At 44.0% G+C, this 14,290-nt stretch overlaps 1 long non-coding RNA gene across 11 annotated transcripts in view; it reads left to right on the forward strand.

Moving 5' to 3' along the window:
• Positions 1 to 5,823: 5,823 nt before the first annotated feature.
• Positions 5,824 to 14,290, forward strand: part of LOC103793569 (uncharacterized) — a 179,387-nt gene continuing 170,920 nt past the window's right edge. For 5 of the 11 annotated variants that reach the window (XR_013536501.1, XR_013536502.1, XR_013536498.1 and 2 more), the window contains exons 1-4: positions 5,825 to 6,183; positions 6,304 to 6,730; positions 7,326 to 7,623; positions 12,996 to 13,153. This is a non-coding gene — a long non-coding RNA (uncharacterized LOC103793569). Of the gene's footprint in view, positions 6,184 to 6,303; positions 6,731 to 7,325; positions 7,624 to 12,995; positions 13,154 to 14,290 lie in introns of all 11 variants that reach the window. The other 6 variants (XR_013536497.1, XR_013536509.1, XR_013536505.1 and 3 more) reach the window with 2 other exon arrangements.

Raw genomic sequence — 14,290 nt, forward strand, 5'->3', positions numbered from 1 at the left:
GAGAAAAGAAAAACAAATAAATAAATGGGGGAAGAACTGATTCTCCTGTTGCTTTAGTCTTCAATCTTAGATGAAATTACAAACCAAATATACCAAAGCACACAACTTTCTATATTAAATGCCACAGTTGGTTTTCAGAAATCTAACTGTGGATTTGAGATATCATGACTGCAATTTTTCCAGACATTTAAAAATGCAAATTGCATATTGTGTCAACATATTTTTTAACTTGGCTTTATTTCTTACTGTTTAGGATAAATTTAGAGCTACTCCTTCCATCTTGGAGAATTCTTATAGTTAGAGAAATCAAGTAAAAATTAATCCTCGTAAGTAGATTAAAACAATGAAAAGCCGGCCACCGACTGAACGGTTAAGTGTGTGCTGGACGTGACAATGAATTTCATGCTCTCGCCAGCCCAGGAGGGCACACAGATGCCGGAAGAGAATTGAAAACCTGCTTTTCCATTTTCTCCTCTTCCTCAGCCCTTCCCTAAGGTGCCTGATCTGTTTCCTTTTAAAACCTTGCTGTTATCTGTACCTTGTCATTTTTACTCCGTTTTTCTTTGTAGACGAATTCCTTGCTGCTTCCTCACGGGAGATAAACTCAGGCTCCGGTAAAAACATCTGTCCTGGGCTAGGAGAAGCAAAGGAAGATGCCTCTGTGGTTATGTCAAGAGCTGGGAAATGAGGCAACTGTATTAAGTTGTCCAGGGAGGACAGAAGCCCAACAAGGATGAAGAACCTTGAAAAATCTTCATTGTAGTAAGCAAATCCTTTCTCCTTTCAGTCATAAAGCACTGAACCCCACCAAATGTGGGCACAGAGGTGCAGGTGCTGGCCACTGAAATGCAACAGAGGAAGAAAAACTGGCCCTGAGGAATGAAAAGATTTGATCTGAAACGCTGCTGTCAATGATATTTTCTTCCTCATAAAATTATGAATAAAGACAAATGTCCCAATTTGATTGAATTAGCCCAGCAGCTGGGACCTCTATATTTCACTTGCGCTTAGCAGCTGGTTCCTTGTTCGGCAGGCATCTGTCAAGTATAGTTACCACCAATTCTGAGAGGTGTCTCTAATTCACTGTCTATTTTCACATAGGAACAAGAGGTTAGGTAACATAGCTAATTGGAGTGAGATAAAAACATATGTAAAATACCAAGCAGTGAATGTGCTTATGCTTCCGTTCAAATGTAGTTTCTCTTGCCCGTGGGATAAAAATAGTGCCTCGTAAAGCTCTCTCACTTGGGCCTCAGAGGGCTCATCCTTTGGCGGGCCTTGGTGTTTGCATTAGCTTTTCCATTTTAAAAACATCCTGGTCGGGTTTAGCACATCTTAACAAAAGTGCATACCCTCGAACATTTCCCTTCTGCCTCAAAAAGCCTAAATGGGAGGAAATTTGGCAGTGTCAGTGCCAGGAAATAGAACTCAAGAGCCCAGGGAGTCCCCACCACAGTCTAGTCTGGCTGGAAAACCTGCTGGGAACCTCATCACGGCCTGAAATGAGATTTAAGGCCCGAGCTCAGAAAGTCTCCGAATACTGAAGCCCATTTCCGAATGTCTTTTGCAATGCTTCCTCCCCCACACCCTGGCAGAGGAGTGCTTCTATGGAAGAGCAAGGGGCAGACAGGGCGCGTGGGGTGAGGGGAGAGCGGCAGGGAGACCCGCCCAGCAGGCAGCTGACTCAGACTCCTGGGCTAATTCCCTTTCTCATCTGAGTGCTCCCTCCCAGAGCGATTAACCCCAATCTTTACAGGAACTCGATGCAAAGAAAACATGAAGCACGTCATACATATCATTGACCAACACTGGCAGGCTTGACAAAAGAAAGCACTGGGAACAAGGGACGACTTTATTTCAGAGTAAAATCCATTATGCTGCTTTTCAAAGCTTCTTATGGAACCCGGACTTCTAAGTTAACAGATTAGAAAACTTTTTATCTGGACAGGAAGGGGAAAGTGCAGCACAGCATGAATAAGTTTCTGGAAAAAAGGTGCCTGCTGATCAGCATTCTCTCTGAGAAGACAGGGCTGATGAGGGGCACTAGAAGGTGTAAGCTGGGGGACAAGGCAGTGGCCTGTCTTCAGCCTGCCCCTGCTTCACCACCAGTCTGTGCCCATGGGGGTACACATTTTGGGGTACATGTGCAGATCGTGCAGGATTTTTACATAGGTATTCATGTGCCATGGTGGTTTGCTGCCTCCATCCCCCCGTCACCTACATTAGGTATTTCTCCTGGGGTTGGTTGCTGTTCTGTGTCACGAAGGCTGATTGAATAGGAAGTAACCCAATTGCCTTGGGTGTGCTTTCCCAGGACTTATTGAGATTGTGTCACCTGGGCCACAGTCATTCCTATTGTCTCAGAATAAACCTTTTAAACATGTTTCCGTAGAATTTGGACCTTTCATTCATCACTTTCTTTTTTTTTTTTTTTTTTTGAGATGGAGTTTCACTCTTGTTACCCAGGCTGGAGTGCAATGGTGCGATCTAGGCTCACCGCAACCTCCGCCTCCTGGGTTCAGGCAATTCTCCTGCCTCAGCCTCCTGAGTAGCTGGGACTACAGGCACGCGCCACCATGCCCAGCTAATTTTTTGTATTTTTAGTAGAGACGGGGTTTCACCATGTTGACCAGGATGGTCTCGATCTCTTGACCTTGTGATCCACCCGCCTCAGCCTCCCAAAGTGCTGGGATTACAGGCTTGAGCCACCATGCCCGGCTCATCACTGTTTTAAATAACACCGTATGTAGGAGTAAAACCTAAATAAAATGGGCAAGAGGATTTGTGTTAGAGGCTGGACCAGGCAGGGTGATCTGGAGGGAAAAATACCATGTGAGAAGAGCAGCAGCCTGCAATTCGGAACCAGAACCCCTGGGTCCCTCTCTCTGTGGGTCCAAAATAAGCCCTTCAACCCCTGACCCTGTGCCTTGTTCACTCAAATGCAAAATGAGAAGACAGGGAATGCTAAGATTATTTCAATGATACAATGCTAAGAATTTTTTCACGTCTTTCATGTTTTCTTCCCTTCATTTATATAAGTTGTATGTGCTGATGAAAAATACTTTGCCTGAGAAAAAACTTGCAAAGAGACATAGGAAATTTTGGAGGAAATGGATGTGTTTATTACCTTGACTGTGGTGATTTTATTCAGGTGTCTGCAAATGTCCAAACTCATCAAACTGCCCGCATTAAATAAGTGCAGTCTGTTTGCCTGTCACCTACACCTCTATAAAGCTGTTGAAAGCATTTTTGCCTCTCCATTTAGACAGCACTTAGACAGCTGACAAGGCTTCCTGCCTCATCCTTTGTTGTTACAGACATTGGAAAAGAAAGAATTAATATAAAATTCTCAATAACACATTAATTTTAGAACCTCTTCTCCCTACCTTTTGAGAATAAAAAAATAGGTCCCGGCAATTTGAGCTCTGTGAGGTATGCAAAATACATCAGGCTCAGGGAAACCTGAGTGTGTGACTTCAGTCGTGCTCCTCCTTCCTTGGAGGCCATTGCTGAAAGTCATTTTGTTCCTGTCTGCCTCACCCAGTAGCTCCATGCTCCTGAATTTGTGATACAAAGAACAATGTACAGCCAATCAATAGCTTATGTTATTTTAATGTAAATTCGTGGTAAACGACTCAGGAACCACTTAAACAACTCAGGAACTGCCTCTGCTTTTCCTTTAAAAAATCCGGCCGAGGGAGATGGTTCACGCCTGTAATCCCAGCACTTTGGGAGGCCGAGGCAGGTGGATCACGAGGTCAAGAGATCGAGACCATCCTGGTCAACATGGTGAAACCCCGTCTCTACTAAAAATACCAAAAATTAGCCGGGCATGGTGGCGCGTGCCTGTAGTCCCAGCTACTCGGGAGGCTGAGGCAGGAGAATTGCCTGAACTCAGGAGGCGGAGGTTGCGGTGAGCCGAGATCACGCCATTGCACTCCAGCCTGGGAAACAAGAATGAAACTCCATCTCAAAAAAAAAAAAAAAAAAAAAAAATCCACTTGTAAATGCTGCTCATCAGAGTGGATATTCAGGGCAACTTGAATCTGTGCTTGCCAGTTGCAGTCCTCAAGCTTGGCCCAAATGAATCCTCTACTTATATTAATTTCACCTCGGCGTTTTCTTTTTAGGTCAACACTTCTCATCTTAACTAACTCGGTTTCACAACATTAGCTCTAGCCCTGGCACTTTTTCAACAGAAATTCAATCGTTTTGTTACATTTGGTTGAATCCGTGCTGTACCAGCACAGTTACTAATACTTTTCGTTTGATTTGATGAAAGCCGTAATTCTTCAAAAAGAATAGAAACTTAAATCCTCTTGTGAGTTGTTAGAGAAAGTACTCATTTCAAAGATCTTGGCAAAAGCAACATTTTTTTTTTTCAGTCAATGAGATCTAAAGTGTGGATACTTGTTCTATATTTAAGTGAAAAGAACATGACTTTTTTTTTCTCTGCGGAACAAGATTCTATGGAAGCCAGACCTTTCAAGACTTTAACATCAGCTCTCTATCTTAATCATGTGGTCTCTAAGTGATAAACTGTTGCGTGCTTCACCTAGGAAACACTTGTGTCAAACACGGGGGAGAGTGTACCTGCTTAATAGAAGAGAATGCCACGGACAGATATCATGCTGTCAAATGGAAGATGGCGGGATTTTTTTAAAAATTTTAATTTTGTATTGCATTTTAGGTTTTGGGGTACATGTGCAGAACGTGCAAGACAGTTGCATAGGTACACACATGGCAGTGTGTTTTGCTTCCTTTCTCCCCTTCACCCACATTTGTCATTTTTCCCTAGGCTATCCCTCCCCAGCTCCCCCGCCCCCCGCCGCTGGCCCTCCCCTTTTCCCCCCAATAGACCCCAGCGTTTAGTACTCCCCAATGGAGGGATTTTAAAATGTGAGGCAATGAAGAAAGAAATTCATGTAAGTTCAGAGTTTATTTGGGCCGCGTTTGAGGAGTTCAACTCGGTGGACACAGATTCAAGTTGCCCTGAATGTATTAGCAACAGTTCTAAGTGGGTTTTTAAAGGAAAAAGGAAGGGGAAGTTCTTACGTTGGTTCATTAAAATAACATAAGATACTGATTGGTGTACATTGTTCTTCGTAATCACAACTTTCAGGAACATTAAGATAAAAGCCGAGGGTCACTTTGTTGAACTTGTGATACCATTTGAGGGGATTTATCAGCTAGTCTGGAAACTACAGAGTAGGAAAAACAGATCAAAATGTTTTTAAACCATTGTCCTGGGGAATGGCGGGTGTTTGACTGCAGCTTCATGCTCATGTCTCTTTGGGCCTGATGTATTTTGCTGACCCCACATAGCTCAGACTGCATAGAGCGACTTTTCTTTCTCGGATGTTTACGTGTGCTGGAGCTCAGAAAGCAAAACCCAACACTAAGGCTCTGCCATGCTGAGAGGCCTTAAGAGCCGCCCCAGAACCTCCGGCCCTGGAACGCTGGTGAACAGCTCAGGAACTGCCTCTTCTTTTCCTTTAAAAAGTCACTTGCTCCAGGCGCGGTGGCTCACGCCTGTATTCCCAGCACTTTGGGAGGCCGAGGTGGGTGGATCATGAGGTCAAGAGATCGAGACCATCCTGGTCAACATGGTGAAACCCCGTCTCTACTACAAAAAATTAGCTGGGCATGGTGGCACGTGCCTGTAGTCCCAGCTACTCGGGAGGCTGAGGCAGGAGAATTGCCTGAACCCAGGAGGTGGAGGTTGTGGTGAGCCGAGATCGTGCCATTGCACTCCAGCCAGGGTAACAAGAGCGAAACTAAGTCTCAAAAAAAAAAAAAGCCACTTACTCCTAATCAGAGTTGGTATTCAGGGCAACTCGAATCTGTGCTTCTGGGTTGCAATCTCAAGCTTGGCCCAAATAAACCGTCTACTTATGTTCATTTCACCTCTGCTGCTTCTTTTTAGGTCAACACTTCTCATCTTAACTAACTCGGTTCTCTTCCTGAAATCTCATTATCTATCTCAGAAGAGAAGACCGGGAATGAAACCATACCCAAAAGGACTTTTCACTAGATAATGCCTACCTCTCAGAAGCTTTCAAATTCCAAAGACAATCATTGACAAATGCATTTCTATCTCCAGGGTACATTCATTGTCTCTGATGATTGCTGCCCCTCAAAAGAATGTCCACACTCCTGATCACCCCTTTGGCCATGAAAAAGGTACATATGCTTCTCTTCCCCACTGGGTTATTATAATCAGTCTCCTTCAGTTCTCCCATGCTATGTACGTCAAAATGACATTTCGGATGCTTTTTCTCCTGTTAATCTATCTTTTGTCAGTTGATTTTCACTGAACCTTCAGAGGGTGAAGAGGAAGCTTTTCCTTGACCTCTACATGGGCTGGAAATAAATAACATCTACTTAGGACACCCTGGCAGGGGCTTTCCAAACCACTCCCAGCCCTGGAGAGAAAGATAATGATGTGTTCCAAACAGGTGAGTGACAGTAAGAAATTAGTGAGTGTGGCAGGTGGGGAAAGCCACACAGCCTATTGCTCCTGCTCTTCGGGATTTCACGTCTCAACTGTGGCCACTGGCAAAGTGCTGTGAAAGGGGAGGCTTGCCAGTGCTAAGGGAGTGGCCAAACGAGACTGCTGAAGGGCACTGCGAGCAGGGGCAAATCCGTACAGGTCTTCAGCCACCTCAACCCTGTCCTCATCAGAAGAAAGGATTCGAGTGAGGGGCAAAAGCAGGAGTGAGAGACTGAGGTGAGTTTTATAGCAGGAATGCATGTTTATTAAAAATCTTTAGGAACAAAAGGAAGTGAAGTACACTTGGATGGAGGCCAGAGGGGCAACCTGAGTGTCAATGCATGTTTTGACCTTGACTTGGGGGTCTCTTTTTTTTTTTGAGATGGAGTTTCACTCTTGTTACCCAGGCTGGAGTGCAATGGCGCGATCTCGGCTCACCGCAACCTCCGCCTCCTGGGTTCAGGCGATTCTCCTGCCTCAGCCTCCTGAGTAGCTCGGATTACAGGCACGCACCACCATGCCCAGCTAATTTTTTGTATTTTTAGTAGAGATGGGGTTTCACCGTGTTGACCAGGATGGTCTCGATCTCTTGACCTCGTGATCCACCCGCCTCAGCCTCCCAAAGTGCTGGGATTACAGGCTTGAGCCACCGCGGCCGGTCAACTTGCGGGGGGGTCTCATACATCCGGCAGGTGCCACTTCTCCCCTGATTCTTCCCTTGGGGTGGACTCTTGCATGAGCAGTGGCCTGCCAGCACTTGGGAGGGGGCGCAGGTGCAGGGGGTTCACTGGAATTGTGCATATGTTCACTTGAGGTGTTTTCCCCCTACCAGTGGAATGCTCCCAGAGGAAGGTCACAGACTGTTTAGACTGCCATTTTGCCTCTTAGTGAGCATGCTCAAGGATGCTCACCTGGACCCTGAGATCCGATCCAGACACCCATCACCAGTTTCAGGTGTTTTCTGTCTACTGGGAGACAGCGATTCCCTGGCACCAGCTGCGACCCATTATTACTTTGGAAAAACAGCTTAATAATTGCCTGCCCATCACCTGATGGTCTACTCACATTCCTGGTGGGAGCAGCTGCCTCTCCTGCCCTGCTCACCTCTGCCTGGCTACCTACTGTAACAGGTAAGTGTCGTCCAAAAGACTTCCAGGACTCTTTCTTTCTCGCTCTCTCATTTTGAAGACAGTTCGGGGGTACATATGAGTTTTGTTATAGTTGTTACAGGGGTAAACTCGGTCCTGGGGTTTTGTTATGCCGACTATTTCATCACCCAGGTATTAAGATCAGCACCCATTAGGTATTTTTCCTGGTCTTCTCCCCCTTCCCACCCTCCAGACTCCAGTAGGCCCCAGTGTGTGTTGTTGCCCTCTGTAAGTCCATGTGTTCTCATCAATTAGCTCTCGTGTATAAGTGAAAACATGTGGTATTTGCTTTTCTGTTTCTGTGTTTGTTTGCCAAGGATAACAGACTCCAGCTCCATCCAGGTCGCTGAAAAGGACATGATCTTGATCTTTTTAATGACTGGATAGTATTTCATGAGATATATGTACATTTTCTTTATCGATGGACTTTTAGATTGATTCCATGTCTTTGCTATTGCCAATAGTGCTGCAAAGAACATACATGTGCATGTATTTTTATGTTAGAAAGATTTATATTTCTGGCCGGGCACAGTGGCTCATGTCTGTAATCCCAGCACTTTGGGAGGCCGAGGCGGGTGGATCACGAGGTCAAGAGATCGAGACCATCCTGGTCAACATGGTGAAAGTCCATCTCTACTAAAAACACAAAAAATTTGCTGGGCATGGTGGTGCGTGCCTGTAATCCCAGCTACTCAGGAGGCTGAGGCAGGAGAATCGCCTGAACCCAGGAGGCGGAGGTTGCGGTGAGCCGAGATCGCGCCATTGCACTCCAGCCTGGGTAACAAGAGTGAAACTCCATCTCAAAAAAAAAAAAAAAAAAAGAAAGAAAGATTTATATTTCTTTGGGTATATACCCAGTAATGGGATTTCTGGGTTGAATGGTAGCTCTGTTTTCTTTCTCTTTAAGGAGTCACCACACTGTTTTCCAGGACAGTTAAACTAATTTACACCAACAATGAATAAACGTTTCCTTTTTTCCAGGCCCTTGCTAGCCTTGGCCTGTTACGGCATCTAGGAATACTAGTAATTTCTGTCTGTGGACTTTGTACCCCGACACTTTGCTGAAGTTTTTCACGAGCTTAAGGGGCTTTTGGGCTGAGACTATGGAGTTTTCTAGATATACAATCATGTCATTCTTGTTTTTTGACTTTTTAATTATAGCCATTCTGACTTGTGTGAGATGGTGTCTCATTGTGGTTTTGATTTGCATTTCTCTAATGATAGTGATGTTGAGCTTTTTCTCATATGCTTGTTGGCTGCATATATATCTTTTTTTTTTTTTGAAAAGTGTTCATATCCATTGCCCCCTTTTTAATAAGGGTTTTTTTAAATTTGCTTATAGATGCCAGATATTAGACTTTGGTTACATGCAGAGTGTGCAGAACTTCTCTCCCGTCCTGTAGGTTGTGTTTACTCGGCTGATAGTTTCTCTGGCTGCGCAGAAGCTCTTCAGTTTAATTACCTCCCTTTTGTCAATTTTTGTTTTTGTTGCAATTGCTTTTGGCGTCTTCATCATGAAATCTTTGCCCCTTCCTATGTCTAGAATGCTATTGCCTAGGTTTTCTTCTAGGCTTCTTTTCATAGTTTCAGGTTTTACATTTAAGTCTTTAATCCTTTCTGAGTTGATTTTTGTATATGGTATAAGAAAGGGATCCATTTTCAATCTTCTGCATATGGCCAGCCAGTTATCCCAGCATCATTTATTGAAAAGAGAGTATTTTCCCGATTGCTTGATTTTGTCAGCTTTTGAAGATCAGATGGTTGTGGGTATGTGGTCTTACTTCTGGGCTCTCTGTTCTGTTTCATTGGTCTGTGTCTGTTTTTGTTCCAGTACCATGCTGTTTTGGTTACTGCAACAACGTAGTATATTTTGAAGCCAAGTAACATGATGACTCCAGCTTTCTACTTTTTACTTAGGATTGCTTTCGTTATACGGCCTCTTATTTAGTTTCATATGAATTTTAAAATATATTTTTCTTCTGTGAAGAATATCATTGGTAGTTTGATAGGTATAACATTGAATTCGTAAATTGCTTTGGGCTATATGCCACTTTAACAATATTGATTCTTTCTACCCTTGAGCATGGAGGGTTTTTTCCAGTTGTTTGCATCATCTCTGATTTCTTTGAGCAGTGTTTGGAGTTCTCCTTGTAGAGACCTTTCACCGGTGAAAGCTCTAATTCTAGTAATTTCTTGTCTTCTGCCCGCTTTGGTTATTTTTTGTTTTCTTCTAGCAGCCTTCCTAGGTATCTGATTCTTGTTGTGGCAATAATGGTGAATGACATTGCATTCCTAATTTGGCTCTTGGCCTCTTCTGTTGTTGTTTGTTTGGTTTGGTTTTTTTTTTTTCTTTCTTTCTTTTTTTTGACAGATTCTTGCTTTCTTGCTCAAGCCAGAGTGCAGTGATGCAATCTTGGCTTACTGCAACCTCTGCCTCTGGGTCTCAAGTGAATCTCACCCCTCAGCCTCCCAAGTAGTTGGGATTACAGGCATGCACCGCCATGCCGGACTAATTTTTGTATTTGTAGTATAGACAGGGTTTTGCCACGTTGGCCATTCTGGTCTCAAACTCCTGGCCTCAAGTGATTTGCCTACGTCAGCCTCCCAGAGTGCTGGGATTACGGGCATGAGCCACTGTGCCCAGCCTTGGCCTGACCGTTATTAGTGTGTAGGAATGTTAGTAATTTTTGCATGTTGATTTTGTATCCTAAGACTTTGCGGAAGTTGTTTGTGAGCCTAAGGGGCTTTGGGCTGAGACTATGGAGTTTTCTAGGTAGACGGTTATGTCATCCGCAGACAGGAATCGTTTGACTTCTTCTCTTACTGTTTGCTTGACCTTTACTTCTGTGTCCTGATTGCTCTGAACAGGGCTTCCATTACTATGTCAAGTAGGGAGTGTGGTGAGAAAGGGATCCTTCTCTTGTGCTGGTTTTCAAGGGGAATGTTTCCAGCTTTTACCCATTCCATATGATGTTAACTGTAAGTTTGTCATAGGTGGCTCTTACTATTTTGAGGTATGTTTATTCAATATCTAGTTTAGAGTTTTCACCATGATAGGGTGTTGCATTTCATCAAATGCCTTTTCTGTGTCTATTGAGATAATCGTGTGTTTTTTGTCTTAGTTGTGTTTATGTGATGAATCACATTTATTGATCTGAGTATGTTAACCATCCTTGCATCCCAGCGGGTGGCTGCTGAAGGCACTGGGTGTGTCAAGCACCTCAAGTCTCTTGGATTCCTCTTTCCACCGCAACCATGGCATAGTGGTTTTAAGTGTCAACTTTTCTAAACGGCTGCCTGTGCAGGTACTTAATAAACACATTCAACCAGGTACGCCCCGTCCCTCCTGAGGGTCAGCAGGGCCAGACACACGTGGACTAGCTCCCGTGGGCATCTGCGGCTTTAGGGCCATACTCACATTTTGTGGTGTCAAATATTTGAGCTTCTAAGAGTATACCACATATTTAGAGACCAGTCGTTTTATGTGCAGCATATGTGCTGGGTTAGATGATAATTACAGAGGCGGCTCTGAAAATCACGTAAATAGAGGCAGCGATTTCATGGCAGGTACACGGCCTCAAACTGGACTACCTTAATGGACTTCTAGCGATTTCACGGCAGGTACACGGCCTTCTAGCGATTTCACGGCAGGTACACGGCCTCAAAGTGGACTACCTTAATGCACTTCTAGCGATTTCACGGCAGGTACACGGCCTCAAAGTGGACCACCTTAATGCACTTCTAGCGATTTCACGGCAGGTACACGGCCTCAAAGTGGACCACCTTAATGCACTTCTAGCGATTTCACGGCAGGTACACGGCCTCAAAGTGGACTACCTTAATGCACTTCTAGCGATTTCACGGCAGGTACACGGCCTCAAAGTGGACTACCTTAGTGCACTTCCCGTTTTGTTTATATGCCTAAAATTAGATTGTAAATTATTTATGAAAAAATAAATTGCTTCATAGCTGAACCTAGTATATACATTTTCCTGTCACCTCCAGATCGTGTATGTTACAATATTCCCAATTTTACCTAGCACTGCCACAGGTCTTAACGTGACATGAGTTGTAGAAAAAAATGTTTTCCTTAAGGGGCTAACATAAAACCAAGAAGCGACATTGGCATGAATGAGCAAGGTAATGGGGTATGTTAGTATGAGCAATGACTTTCTGGGAAACAAAAGTATCAACCTTTTCAAAATAGAATCCAGTCACTTTTATACTTCATTTTTTTTTTTTTTTTTGAGACTGAGTTTCGCTCTTGTTACCCAGGCTGGAGTGCAATGGCATGATCTCGGCTCACCGCAACCTCCGCCTCCTGGGTTCAGGCAATTCTCCTGCCTCAGCCTCCCGAGTAGCTGGGATTACAGGCACGTGCCACCATGCCCAGCTAATTTTTTGTATTTTTAGTAGAGACGGGGTTTCACCATGTTGACCAGGATGGTCTCGATCTCTTGACCTCGTGATCCACCTGCCTCGGCCTCCCAAAGTGCTGGGATTACAGGCGTGAGCCACCTCGCCCAGCCAGGAGTTCATCTTTATTATTATTCTCTACCATTATCCACTCTTAATGTTGTTCAGGGCCAATCACATTATTTTGGAAACTGCATTAGGAAAAAAATACAACTCTCAACTACGTAACAAATGCATTCAGCTCTGTGTAAAGCACCATGTGTAAAATACCTTTAGAGAGCAGTCATCCATAATGAACAACTCTTCAATAAATACAGAAGTCAAAAACAGGTTCTTTTCTGTTTCAATTTAGAAAACTGATGAAATAGTATTAGGATAAAATCTCTCATCTGCTTTTTCTCAAGTATAATGATAGATTTTTAAGCATTCTTCTGTTTGTAAACATAATGAGAGCGGTTCACTGAACCAAAGTCTCTTTACAAAATGGGGTATCGTGGCTGAGTGAGTCCGCAAGGCAGATGAATCTTTCTGTTGAGCTCAGACCCTCGTCTTATTTTTCACTGGAGATTCACTGGCAAGGAGTTGTTGTGAAGTCTTGAATTACTGAAGCCATCTGACCTCTGCAAAGTGGCAGCACATCTGCAGATGCTCCATGAAGCATCGCCACCAAAAATTCACACCAAACTGCCACTTGAAGCACATGGACAAAGCACACAACTGGACCGGGTGGGCTTTAATTGCCACTGCAGTGAGAGGTTTATTTGCTTCTTTAAACACTTAATTCTAACCTGTACCTGTGTCACTAGTAGCTAATGTCCTGTAGGCAGAGGTACTTCAAATAAATGGCACGATCACATTGGAATGCACAAATAACAGGCTATTTGACTTGGAAGAGAGTTTCAGAGTCATTGAATCTGATATGCTGATTTGACTCCCAGAACATGTGTCCAGCTGCACCACGTGAGCGATCTGCGGCGGGACCTGGCCCGGTTCTCCTGACACGTACCTCGGCTCGCGGGCGCTGCCGCAGCGGGGCCGTTTGCGCGCTCCCTTCCGTGAGAAGACATTTTAAGCAGAAACAGATCGCATCTTAAAAGTGAGTGAACTGCTTTATATGCGCTAATCTAGACACTGATATCTTTCTTCTCAAATCATAGCAAAATCTGTCTTCTATTTGTTATTTCATCTCAAGGAAAAGAAATATTGAGATTTGTGTTTTAAACCATACCTAGATGGTATCGGCTGCTGCTGTGAAAGGTATTTCAAGTCAGTGATTTGTGGCTTAATTTTGGAAATGAGCAGAAACCCGGGAAGTTAGTTTTCCAGTGTACCCTGAGGTCTTGCCTTTACCGATTAAGTAGACATGTTAGAGTTTGCTGCAAGAGCATTGAAACGATTGTTTCCTTAATTAACAAATTCAAGGCCAGCTAGAATGATGAAGTCCGAGTTGGTGGCCATCCCAAGCTCCGTGCTAACCAGGCAGTCACTTGACTAACGGTTTCCTCGGTTCTTCTGTTTGTTAGTTGAGAATGAATTGATTCATTTATTCGGTTGTTTTGTACACTGGAAGAAATGCTTCATTCATTTATTCCATGTATTCTTTAAGTGTCCACGTGGTGTATCGGATACTGGTGACTGAAAGAAATTGCACAAAATAAGACCTCTAAGCTGAGGAGTTGAGTTTACTAGAAGAAACAGTCATATAAAGAGATGAGACACAGACTAATACAGGCCAGGAAGACGAGCACCTGGCACAGGGTGCTGGAAGGCCTGGTAGCGTGTCTGGTTAGGTGGCCGCAAAGGTCTCCCGGATGTCCCCAGGTGCAGAAGCCATGCAGGCGTTAAGCCTGAGGGTTGCATCTGCGATAACAGCACTACAGCACTGCAGTGCTATCTCCAAAGAACAGGAGGGCATTCTGAGAGAGGGCAGCACACGGTTTGGTGGTACAACGGCGGTGGATGACGTAGGATAGAATGAGACGCGGTAGAAAGGTGACACAAAGCGACTCGCTTTGTTTCCCAAATGAAGGAAACAAAAGTGTAAGGAGAAAAATAAGTCTCTGAGTATGGTGAAAAGTTTAAGGAAGATAATCTTCAGTTAATCTGTGATCTCCAACTGGACATTTTCCCATAAATACAAAGTGTTTGTAGTTTAGTACAAAGGCTTATGTAGAATCTAGATAAAGCAGGTCAATCAGAAGGTATTGAATAAACCAGTGTAGGGTGATAATTG

The sequence above is a fragment of the Callithrix jacchus genome, chromosome 6, assembly GCF_049354715.1.
Source record: "Callithrix jacchus isolate 240 chromosome 6, calJac240_pri, whole genome shotgun sequence".
In the NCBI taxonomy this organism is placed as follows: domain Eukaryota; kingdom Metazoa; phylum Chordata; class Mammalia; order Primates; family Cebidae; genus Callithrix; species Callithrix jacchus.